At 40.1% G+C, this 9,227-nt stretch overlaps 1 long non-coding RNA gene across 1 annotated transcript in view; it reads left to right on the top strand.

The window, feature by feature from the left end:
* Nucleotides 1–8,964, top strand: part of LOC133262257 (uncharacterized) — a 106,923-nt gene extending 97,959 nt beyond the window's left edge. The window contains exon 4 of the long non-coding RNA XR_009741264.1: nt 7,922–8,964. This is a non-coding gene — a long non-coding RNA (uncharacterized LOC133262257). The remainder of the gene's footprint in view (nt 1–7,921) is intronic.
* The last annotated feature ends 263 nt before the right edge of the window (nt 8,965–9,227 follow it).

A 9,227-nucleotide genomic window follows, 5' to 3' on the forward strand; every position in this document is an offset into this window, starting at 1 on the left:
TTTGTTTTGGTCTCTGAAAGGAATGCTTGGCTGAAACTGGCACAAAGACACAGAGTGATTCAAGTTGCTGAATATGCAGTTTTAGTCTGAGTACTGTGGAGAATTTTCCTCCTAGCTGGAGAGCAGTAGAAAGCTCAGTAGCATTTACATGTATGTTCATGCAACCACTTGATCACTTTAGTTTTGCTTGTCCCCCCAGATAGAATACTTTCACTACCTTACCAAACCGACATCATTTACACATCAAAACAATAATTCATTTTCAGATTCAGCCCTTCATTAAAAAGATAAGTAGGGCTTAATTGGCATCTAGCGCCTGTGTAGCTGTTCTGCACTAGAGCAGAGTTAAGTGGGGTTTCTCAGACAAGGGCCTTGGGCAAGCCCTCTGTCTGGGATGAATTTCTCCCCAATTAAACTCATTTGTTTTCACATTCACATAATGGCACCTGAGATATGGAATGTCTCAACCACTTCCTTCAGCTTTTTTCTGAGGGTGGGGAATTGTTTAAATCCGAGCTGCAAACTCATTACTGTAGAATATACCGTGCAAATAAATGTCCAATGTGCTGGAGGATTATCTGATTAAAGAGGTTAAATTATCCTCTTATTACTTTAATAGTTTATCTTTTCTGAGGTTCAGGTAGAATGATGTTTTATTGAAGAGATGCCAAGAGGTGGAGTTCTGCCTTGGATTTTGTTTAGGATAGAAACTGAGTTTGAAGCTGACTCAGAGGTGCCAAATCTTATGACCTGTTCATGCCAGAGTGGGGTTAGGGTGGTGGGAAATGTGGAAGATTTGCCATCTCAGAGACTGTGAGAAATACTCCCTTTGCAAAGAGCTCTGCTGCATCAGAGCTGGAACTGGTCAGACTCAAGAGAATGAAGCCCAGAGAGCTTAGAATGAAAGTCAAAGGGTTTTTGTTAGGCAAAACCTACCTGCTGCACCATCTCACTGCATTGCCCAGGACCAAGCAAAAAACAGCTCTGTCATCTTATCTGAATTTTTTAACTTTTATCTTTTCCATATTTTGGATTCCTGTAATGACAACTGAAAGGAGGAGAAACTGGGCTAATCTACACTGAAACTGCTGTGAATGCTCTCAGTCTGATCTGTGGGCACTGGAGCCAAGCTTTTAAAAGTCCTTTAATGTCTAACGGTGCAAAAAGATGCCCATAGGCATTATTGTCCCGTTTAGAAGCACAGCATTTTTTGAAATCCCAGGGACAGATTGGGGTAGAAATCAAACATCTTTTCCAGGTCTTTATTCTGCATTTGCATTTGAGCAGCTGCCTCCTTGCTGAGAAAAGCAACATCCTCTGTAGAAAGCAAAGGATGAGAGATTATGGTCTTGCTGTTATCACCTCTATGTTAAGGTCTGTTTGAGACTAGGCACAGAGTCCAACTTTGGGGATCGTCTGCTCTGTGGGAATGGAGACCAGCACCCAGGCACAGGCTAAAGCAAGCCTGGAGCATGCTGAGGGGAAGAACTTCAACCTGCATTGTCCTTTCACAAGGGACCAAAAATATGTCTGCCATGCACATGGGTGGGGACAGCAGCTCATGCTGCTGTGCTGGGGGTTGCATAGGCATCAGGGATGCCAGGAACATCACCCAAGAATCTCTCCTATCTGCTCAGTTTTCTTTCCCCGCCAAACCAAAAAGAATAATTCTGAGTCCTGTTTGTATTGCGCTTTGAGACTTCTGGCTGGAAAAATGTTACAGAAGGATTTATATTATTATTCTCATCAACAAATATCTTGATGGGGCTCATGACCTCCTTGCCCTCTTCTGTTGAAATCCTGCACATCAGGAAGCCTAAGACAAGCCTCTGTTCCATTAGAACAAAGATGTCCAGATGGAATGAGAGAAAGAATTAGATATATTCGACTACTGTGTCAAGAAGTTAATATTTCTTCCAGTTTAGCATTCCTCTGCATGTTAATAAAAACAAGAATTAGAGATGGAAAGATCTAATGTTGCAAGAGCAGTAACATGGGTAGCAATGGAAAATCATCTCTGTGTCCATCTGGCGTCAGTATCAAGCATAGAGAACACAACACAGCAGAAACAGCCTGCAGCTTCTGTGACCAGAGCAAATAAACAGTAGTATTTTCTGCGTACCTTTGAGATGCCCTGGTTGCGCAGAGAACAAAGCGTATTTACAGCCATGGTGCTGGATTTGTATGATCTAAATCTGTGCTCCAGCAAACTGAATCAGGCGTGGTGTCTTTTCTGTAGCGCTGCATGTAGAGTGGCTGCAACTTAATGTGTTATAACAAACTGCACCTCAAAAAGAAAAAAAAACAACTAAAAAGAGCAACCACGCAGGCAAGAAGAAGCATCTGCATTTGCTTTACTAGATCTTTTTGTCAGGCATTGTGATCAGGCTGACAGTTAGCCCTGAGGAAAGTTATAAATTCTGTGCTGAATTGCGGTACAATCTTTCACCATGGCATTTCTGCCCTCTGGCCACGCTCTGGTTATCCATAATTGTGGCAGATAATGGTTTTTTATGGCTGGAAACATTCTTTGCAGGCACGGGGACAATAACCAGGGCTGAAAATGTAATTAAAGTGAATGGATGAACTTTCTTAAAGAAACAGTGTAGATTATTACTGGAGCTTAACACCTAAAAAGCCTGAGGCAAAATGGCAGCATCTGAAAAAACCTGTATAAATTTTAAATGTAGGGCAAGCTTGAAGGTGGATATTAGATTACAGAAGGAAAACTGAGACATTTGATGTAACAGATAACTAAGGGCTTAGATCATCTCCAGAAATATAAACTAATGTAACATATCTTTCTCTGTCAGTTGGAATATCTTATTTGTGCTCAGTAGCACCTCGTTTTCATGGATCTATGGAGAAGCTTGCTGCACATTTTGTCCACTTATGCACTTGTAAAAACATCTTTCCTCAATAATTAAAAGTGTGAAAGAGATGGGGTGTCTTCTATGTGTAAGACCTGTTTCTTACCATTGATGGTCTGGGAATCAGATTTTTATTGAACGTAAAGGCACAAATGAATAGCTAATAGCAGGCATCTATTAGAGCACTTCTGCTGCAACTCTGAAAGCCAAACGAATCATATCACAACTTTAACTTTTTCTGTTTTACTTTCCTCTGGGGACTACATTAACTACCTGCAGGTAGTTCCTTTTCCCAGATGGAAATATTTTCTCATGAGGCTGAAAGCTTCCTAACTTCTGAAGAACATCGTCCTTCTCCTATATCTGCTGAAACCCAGAATGAGATAATGCATTAGTTACTTTAAGGAGGAGTTAATACTTCTGATAGTATTAATTCATGAGATGATGCTTAATGGGCAGTCTAAATATGCCTGCCTTTGACTTTACTCCTATATTTTCTCTTGCTCTGCGTGCAGAGGCAGTGCTGAGCTGGAGGTGGAGACCCTTCACTGTTTTGCGGCCAGCAAGGCTATACTTGTGCACCAGCTCTGTTTGCCGCAGTGATGAGCTGCATTGGCCATCTGAGATTACGTTTCTGGGCTGCACTCAGTTTGCATGAAAACTGGATGCAAAATTTCGAAGCAACTTGTTTTTTTAACCCCTGCTCTATTTTTAGTGGCAGCTTTATTCCCCCAGAAGCATCCCTTCAGACACACCAGGGTAGTAAAGTACAAGTCACACGCAGGCTGCCATGGCACAGGTGTAACAGCCAACTTCCCCACTGACTGCAAATTAAGGCAACTTTCTGTGTGGGATTAAATGAGAACTGGCAAAGCTGCTTTTGTGTATTTTAAATGAGGTTCACAGTTAAGGATAAATGATGCTAATCTAGAGCCACAAATAATACAGGCATCTGGTTCTTTTGGACTTCATACCTGGTAACTGATCATGGTCTTTGAGTTGTGGGCTCAAATGGTCAAGCTGGGTTTTGAATCCAAGTATACGCATTTGTTTTTTTCTCAGCACATGATTTTCTGTTTGTCTGAGTTCATTGTGAAAAGGCGACTCTTGCGAGAAGCATCATGGACCAAAGGATAGCTGTGGTCAGTCTCACCAGAACAAGTGAAAACCATAGTGTGATGGAAGGGGCATAGGACCTTAGTCTTGTAGCTCTGCTAGAACATGTTCTTGGCAGAAACCTCTGCCTAGTTGTATTTCCTGGTTCAACACCAGACCTGCATCATCAGGTATACTTTCTTTCCTGAAGAACAAAACCAGAAAAATAAACATTTTTGCACAATGAACAAAAATTCATTATTTTATACCACGTTCAATCTGGGGGACTTTTCCCTTTCACATTTCCACCCCTCTTAGCAAATAACATTGAAATCCAAGTGGGATTTCAGGTTTTGGGTGTCACTGTGCCATACACTTGTATCTCTGAGTCAGTTGGTTTTATGTGGCTAAATTTCATTGCTGAACCACTCAGCAGAGCAAGGGGGTTGTAAGTGGAAGCAGAATCTGGTCCTATGCTATTCCCCAGTGCATAGCAGGCATTGCTGCTGCCAGGCAGGTTTCCTCTGCCACCCGTCATGGTGGTTTGGGCTGACAGGAGGCTTGTCACATGTCAGGGAGGATGTGAAAGGTCCTGGGTATTTCCAGGTCATTGATGTATTTTTCCTCGTCTTCAGGTGAATGATGATCTCAGATCGTGTTCCTCTCATGTTTCAGTGATGTAACGAAGAGGGAAAATTAGTCAGAAAAAGATCTCTGCAAACCAAGGTCTGAATTTTGTAGAAGAAAAATGCTATAGCTGCAGCTGAGCCCAAAGCAAATGGAAGGAGAGCTCACTTTCATTTTCATCTCATGGCTTTCCTATTATTGGTGCTCTGATCCACCCACACAAAACTAGGATCAGGAATTTGGGCTTGGTAGAAAGTTGTCTGGGATTTAGCTGCTGCTTGTAACTCAGATTTTTTTCTTCTTTAAAAAAATGTAAGAAAAGGGGAAAGATGGCTGAGATACTGCAAAAAAAAAATAATCTATCTCCTTTCTCTGTGTTAGTACAGTCAACTTGTACATGGCTGATTCACATTATGGCATAAATATAATTGACATGATCCCACCTGACAAGATCATGTGATGTGACATATTAAACTTAAAGAAAAGAATCTTTTACATCAGATGTCCTCCATCAATTCCAATTTCAGAGTAATATAGCTTAAAGAATTTGGCATATGAAAGAAAATCTGGTGTCTGTCTAGAGTAAATGACTTCATGTTTTATAGTTATTGCTCAGGGTAGGGACCAGAAAATGAATATTATAAATTTGTAACTTTTTCAGCAGCGAATTATAAAACATATTTTTTTTTTCTGTTTAATTTTCCTTATTAAATGCAAACCAATGCAACAGACACACCAGAACAAGCAAAACACTGAGCAGAACATTTCTCTCAATTACCCATGCTGTTTATCTACACGTATAGCGTGTTGCCACATGTTTTTGATTAATACAAACACACAGCTCTTGGTATGAATTTCTGTGTGGATGAATGTACTGTACAAATCCACTTAGCTCATGAGAAAATAAAAAGGGCTTCAATATTAAGAAGATAGGAAAATGACATCATACCTGTCCAACTATGCTGAGGCTAGAGAATATGCAGGATTTGTACATGTGTTTTTGTCCTTTGGGGTATGCAGAAAGAGGACAGGAAAGGTGAGCTGTACTCGACAGTGTATTGCAAAAAACAGTGGTCTTATTGGGAACAATAGTGGAAAATAGAAACAAGCAGTTGTATTCAAAAGGTGGGAGAACTCTGGTTTAGAAGTATGGACTAATGATGATGATACTAATACTTTTCCTGGCTAGGAAGGTTTTATAAAAATAAATGTGTGTTTAAACACATATTTATAGATAGACACATTTAATGTTTATTTATAAAATAAATGTTATGTGTGCTTGTTGCTGTGATTTTGAAGTGGGCATCCTCAATTAGTCACAAAAGATTTTGGATGTAAAGTGCTTGTTGCCATCTGCTGATGAGGAATAAGACTCATAAGTATAAACTTACAGTAACTATGTTTTTAAGTGTTATTTTAAAATATCTTCATATTTGCTAAAGGAAACTTTGCCTTTTATTCAAAAGTCTGAAAAGTTTCTCTTTTTGGCCACTTTTCCAAGCAACTCCCTGCCCTGACGGCACTCCAGGTTTTACTCATGGCTGGGACTGTGTTTATTCACAAAGGTGGAACTTTTGACTGAGAGGCCTTATTTGTAAAATTTTCTCCTTTACTGAATGTTGTTTTGAATGTTAATGCACTAATTTCAGCAAGAAATAGTTATTAAAAACAAATGAGGTCCTACTAGTTTTCCCTTTGCATTCTAATAATAGTCACCTGCTGACAAATGGACTGACCCCATGCTGCACACATGGTTTGAAAAGATAAACAACAAACACCTACCTGCAAGTTTACCTTTACAAAAGAATTGAGATTCACCTACTCTGTCTGTGGTGGGGAATGTGTGTGGTGGACATCTCCTGCTGTGGTGGGAATGGCAGAGTCTTTCCCACCATTACACAAATGCCTAGCAGCACAAAGGCCAAGGTGTGAAAACCCAGTCTGGCAAGAAAAAGATCACATTGGAATGAAGAAACCACTGAAACAAAGTATTGCCTGCTGCTCCCATTTATTGTTTTATCTTTTCCAAAGCTGCTCCTCCAATGAGGAGACTCTGATGGATGGTGGAGGGAAACAAAGAGCAATTTTGTTGTGGGGTTTAGGGCAGCTCAGCAGTCCCAATGACAAGTGTTACTGTGGAGTGGTGGAAATGGCCATCTGCCACCCTTGGGCTCACCACAGCTTGATGCTATGCATGGCTGTGGCACCCTCTCTGCTAAGATTGCTGCTCTGCTCCTTCAGCCTCGGGAAATCACTGCCAAAATTGAGTGATAAAGGGAATAATAGTGAAATTAATGGAAAGGAAAAGAATCCTTGCAGGTACACCTCTGAAAACCAAGTTATCAGTGGGTTCTGGGCTGCACTGCTGTAAAGGCAGTGATGCGTGATACAGAAGAGATGCTTAAAAAGATATATGGTTATGAAAATAGGCATTAACCACAAGCAGAATATAAACCCTTCATTTAGCTTGGGGTAAAGAAAGAAACAAAACTGTGTCTTGATGTCATGTCACAAGAGATTATGTCTGATTCTGATGTGCTGCAAAAGAAATTTTACATGTGATAGACCCCACAGTTCCTCTGTGTCCTTCATGCCTTTTAGGCACAGAGAGGGCCAGGCAGTTGAGTTTACTATATTGCCATGATGATGCTAGACAAGTATGGAGAGAGGGGAAACTTCTTTTGCTCTGGACAGCTAAAAAGAAAATACAACTTTTTTTGATTGGACTTGCTGTTGCTGTATGGGAGGCAGCTGCATGATTGTTCAGGTAAGCATCACTTGTACAGAGCCCAAGAAACTGGTTCAGGGGTCTTGATGGACCATACTTGAGACCATGCTCTTTTAGGAAAAGAAAATAGCTTGTTTGGGGATTTAGATAATAAAGTCCATACCTATAGATGACATGGGGCAGAAAGGTGGACTTGTTACAAAGACAATGATGAGAGTACCTTCTGCTTATACCTTTTGCACTAGCTGTTATTAAAACCGCCATTAAATCAGGTCTTGCTCATTCATTCTGTTTACGTGTAGGGTTTGTGGCTTGACTTCCCTTCTATTGTTTAAAAGAAAGTAGCAACTTACCTGCCTCAGAAAGATGCTGCAAAATGAACCTCAGGAACTGCAAAGGGTTGTGCTTGGAGGGTGCTGAGTAAGTGACCGAAAAGTTATCACACATTTTTTGACCCTGTTTCTATCTCCTCTGGTGCTTCCTTTTAGGGAGTGAAAGCTTGCAACCAAAAGATTTAAACATTGCGAGAAATGCGGATTTCAGCTTCACGTGCCTTAATTTCACTGTCGAAACTTTCTTTGATCTTTTCTTTTTTTTCCAGTTTAGCGTTAGTAGTAGAAACTTGTGCCTAACAACAACATTGCAATGTGGCCAAGTCTTCAGGTAATGTGTTCAAAGTAGAAAAGCAACGAGTCAGCGTGTAGAAATAACTCTAATAGGATCTGATCCAACGTGTATTGACATCATGGATGGTTTCTATTTGTTTAAATTGGTTTAGGGATGGTGATATATAGATCTCAACAGAATCTTTCAAGAACTGTGCAGTTTATGAGTATTTCATCTGTAAGAAATGATGCCAAGTTTTGTGGCAAAATATATCCTGTTTTATACAAAAGATGAGTAATTTTAATAGCAGCAAAGTTATTTTGAACTAGGCTTTTTTCAGTTAACCATCCATTAGAAAAATACCTGCATGTGTCTTTTCAGCAAGCTATAACAATAATCTGAGGGGAGAAGGAGAATCTTTAATATATTTTTTAATTGGCACTTAATGGTCTTTGTTTCCAGGGACTTAGTGGTTCGGTTTGATAGATGATAGTCTAACAATATCTGCAACAAGAAACAACTTCCTACTGCAAGTTCAAATGATTTCCAAGGAAGAGAGAGCCTAGTGTTTGTTAGTCCTGCAGCTCTTTGTTGTTTTGTTTTGTAGATTTTTGGGGAAGGGAATTAAATGGAAAATGTCAGAAACACTCCTGGTAGTTTTGTGTGTCATTAGAAAAATTAACTGTCGCTCTCCTATGTTTGAAGTCAGATATCCAGATGCTATTCTCTCAGTACTGAGAGATCTATGCTAAAAAGCCTGATGCATGCTGACATGCAGCAGATCTCGCTCCTTTGCTTCCAAAAATTCAAAAGGAAAACACAGCAGAAGACCACAGGGAGTTACCACCAAGCAAATGTTTGGAAGAAAGACAAGAAATATCATGCATGGGCTTGGGGTACTGTAATCGTGGATGCTTCAGTCATACTTGTATTTTAGTGAATACCAAAATCATTTGTGTCACGTGAGCACAGGCTTTGTGAGGTCTGGTGAAACTGGTGAAATGGGAGATTTGTAAATATATCTGATATTTTATTCTGCTTTTCCTTGTGTAATTGCAACATTATATTTTTTTGGTTGAGAGGAGATGCTGGGAGAAGAATCACTGTCTGCCTGCCCTATCCAACTACTTTTCCTAGGCAGCTGTTATAGGTCTGAAACAAGATACAAAGAGAGTAGCACTTTTGACAAGGAATATTCTGATATTCCCCTGGTGCTTAGGATTACTGTGAAAGTGTTACAGTGTGTGGGGAGTAGAAAATGTTGCTGCCAAGACACCTTTTGTCACTGTTAGGAAGACAAA

Source organism: Pezoporus flaviventris, unplaced genomic scaffold, assembly GCF_033815535.1.
Source record: "Pezoporus flaviventris isolate CSIRO_AGI_PZ_B2104156 unplaced genomic scaffold, CSIRO_AGI_Pfla_v1 ptg000213l, whole genome shotgun sequence".
In the NCBI taxonomy this organism is placed as follows: Eukaryota; Metazoa; Chordata; class Aves; order Psittaciformes; family Psittacidae; genus Pezoporus; species Pezoporus flaviventris.